Consider the following 2,852-nt stretch of genomic DNA (forward strand, 5'->3'; position numbering starts at 1 on the left):
GTTAGAAACGATGAGAATCTATTGGTAATCACTGTTGTTTTTATTGCTTTTTATGAAGCTCGGGGATGATGAAAACCCGGGAACCAATCGGATTAACTACTCGCTGGAGACCTCTAATGAAAAGAGGAGCTAAAGGAACACAGTTAAGTGGTGATGAGAATGATAGGGTTGCTTATGAGAGAGAGAGAGAGAGAGAGAGAGAGAGAGAGAGAGAGAGAGAGAGAGAGAGAGAGAGAGAGAGAGAGAGAGAGAGAGAGAGAGAGAGATCGTATTTTTAATTTTTAAAATAGAAGAATTTTATGCAGATGATTCTATTCTAATGGAAATTTCTGTATGGGTTTATATGAGAGAGAGAGAGAGAGAGAGAGAGAGAGAGAGAGAGAGAGAGAGATTAGCATAGTTTTACTTTTTAAAATGTTAGAAGCATTTTATATAGATGATTCTATTCCAATGAATTTTTTTTATGTGGGTTTATATAATAAGAGAGAGAGAGAGAGAGAGAGAGAGAGAGAGAGAGAGAGAGAGAGAGAGAGAGAGAGAGAGAGAGAGAGAGAGAGAGAGATATTAGCATACTTTTAATTCTTTAAATATTAAAAGCATTTTATGCAGATGATTCTATTCTAATGAAATTTTGTGTGTGGTTTTATATGAGAGAGAGAGAGAGAGAGAGAGAGAGAGAGAGAGAGAGAGAGAGAGAGAGAGAGAGAGAGAGAGAGAGAGAGAGAGAGATATTAGCATACTCTTAATTCTTTAAAAATTAAAAGCATTTTATGCAGATGATTCTATTCTAATGAAATTTTGTGTGTGGTTTTATATGAGAGAGAGAGAGAGAGAGAGAGAGAGAGAGAGAGAGAGAGAGAGAGAGAGAGATATGTTTCCTTTTACCATTTTTGCAAAACCATTTTTATTTCATAGTATTTTTCTACTTTCCCACTATCAAAGCATAAATTCTTCTAAAAGAGCAAACCCATTTAATCCCATAATGAATACAATTCGAAAAATCGTCAGCAAAATGGTAAAAAGAAAATTTCCAAAAAAGAAGAAAAAAATAAAAAAGAAAAAAAAATAAGAAGAAAAAGATATGAACTCCAAAGCATTGACATCATCACTGACATGTTTCAATGGACAGTTTTCTTGACTTAGAAAGAAATTTAAGAACTCGTTCAAAACTCCACTTGACAGAAGAAGAAGAAGAAGAAGAAGAAGAAGAACAACAACAACAACAAGGAGAAGAAGAAGAAGAAGGAGAAGAAGAAGAAGAAGAAGAAGAAGAACAACAACAACAACAACAAGAGAGAAGAAGAAGAAGAAGAAGAAGAAGAAGAAGAAGAAGAAGAACCGAGATAGTTGAGCCTTAAGAGATTTCTTAAAGGTCATTTCTGAGAAGTTGAAGTCTCCTTTTTTTTCTCTCTCTCTTTTGTGATCCAAAGCTTAATACTGTAATCTTGTGAGGAATCGCCTTCGCCAACCAAGAATCATGTGGTAATCTGTTTCCTGGAAACTGGAAACTGGAACATCTTTTTTTTTTTTTTTTTTTTTTTACTTTGAAAGATATATGGAATTTGGTCATTGCTCTGCTTTATTTTGTTTGTTAAGAATGCGGAAGAAATTTGAAGTGAATTAAGAAAGTAATGAAAATTCTTTTGAATGCGAAAAATAGATCACGATATATATACAATTTTCTCTTTGTTATTGACCAATAGATCTTATCAATGATAGAAATGGATTTATTCTTTAAAAAGAACAGGATTTGATTTCATAGGATTAATGGAAGAAATCCAATATTAGATATATTAAATATAATTACAAATATTAAATATTACATAAAAACTTACACATTAAATAAAGTTATTGAAGGCAAAATTAAAATCAATTGAATCCCCAACATATTTTCTATATAAAAAAGGTTGAATATCTTAGAATATTTTATTTTTTCTTGCTTCCTTTCCCCACGGCTATTTTCCCTGTTGAAGCCCGTTAGGCTTATAGCATTGTGCTTTTCCAACTAGGATTATAGCTTAGCAAGTAATAATAATAATAATAATAATAATAATAATAATGATAATAATAATAATATAGTGCAATATAAACAGATTCAAAGTGACTAGGTAAATGGTCTGAAGGACAATTTTCGAAATGTAAAAGAAAAAAAAATCGAAATTATTCACAATAGTGGTAGTATCCTAGAAAGGGGATGGGGGTTTGGTATGCCTAGCAAGGAGTGATTTTTGGGCTCGAGGTGAGGAAGCCAGGTTAATCCTTGCTAATATTCTTGGGAAGGATGTGGTGTACTATGTTACCGGTTTTTTTTTAGATTAATTTCAGAAGCAAATTTTCGGAAACCTATTTATGTTTTATACGAATATCTTCGCTTTTATGATTTTAAATTAAATTTCCTTTGATTTTTTATAAAAAAAAAAAAATATATATCAGCATCAATGACCTTCGATGTCATGATGCATGAAAACTTAAAATCAATCAATCAATCATAAGGACCGAATCCCTCGTCTTATATTTTAGAACGTCATTGAAACACTATCATATTTACTGTTTTAAAAAATATATTATCTTAAGTGTTCATTAGTTGCCTTGTAGTTTATTTATTTCCTTTTTTCCTTTCCTCACTGGGCTGTTACTCACTATTGGAGCCCTTGGGCTTATAATATCCTGCTTTATCATTAGGGTTGTAGCTCAGCTATTGATAATAATAATAATAATAATAGTAATAATAATAGTAGTAGTAGTAGTAGTAATAATAATAATAATAATAATAATAATAATAATAAAACCTTAATTGGCACCTCCCAACACAGGCCTACTAACAAGCGCAACGTCACACGCTTAATATTTCA

Source organism: Palaemon carinicauda, chromosome 30, assembly GCF_036898095.1.
Source record: "Palaemon carinicauda isolate YSFRI2023 chromosome 30, ASM3689809v2, whole genome shotgun sequence".
Taxonomy (NCBI): domain Eukaryota; kingdom Metazoa; phylum Arthropoda; class Malacostraca; order Decapoda; family Palaemonidae; genus Palaemon; species Palaemon carinicauda.